Below are 293 nucleotides of genomic sequence, written 5' to 3'. Positions count from 1 at the left end.
TGGGCCCCCCCCAACAAAGCCAGCAGGTCCCCCACCCCAGCAGTGCCCAGCTCGTCCCACAAGCCGCTGCTCTCCCGTCCCCAAGGCTCAGCACAAGCAGGAGCAGAAAACAAACACCTCTGGCCCTCAGGACTTGGAAAGCATCTGTAAATCCGATTTTTTTTTTCCAGCTGGTCTCGTGGCTGTAGAGCTCAGTCGGGGTGAACAGGGCAGAGATTAGCTCCATCCGCCACCTCCCAAGGCAGCAGGGTGGCACCTCTGAACCCGGCCGTGACACCCGGGGGTGGCAAAGA

This window comes from Pterocles gutturalis, unplaced genomic scaffold, assembly GCF_000699245.1.
Source record: "Pterocles gutturalis isolate BGI_N339 unplaced genomic scaffold, ASM69924v1 scaffold25817, whole genome shotgun sequence".
NCBI classification, from domain to species: Eukaryota; Metazoa; Chordata; class Aves; order Pterocliformes; family Pteroclidae; genus Pterocles; species Pterocles gutturalis.
This window is presented reverse-complemented; position numbering follows the sequence as displayed.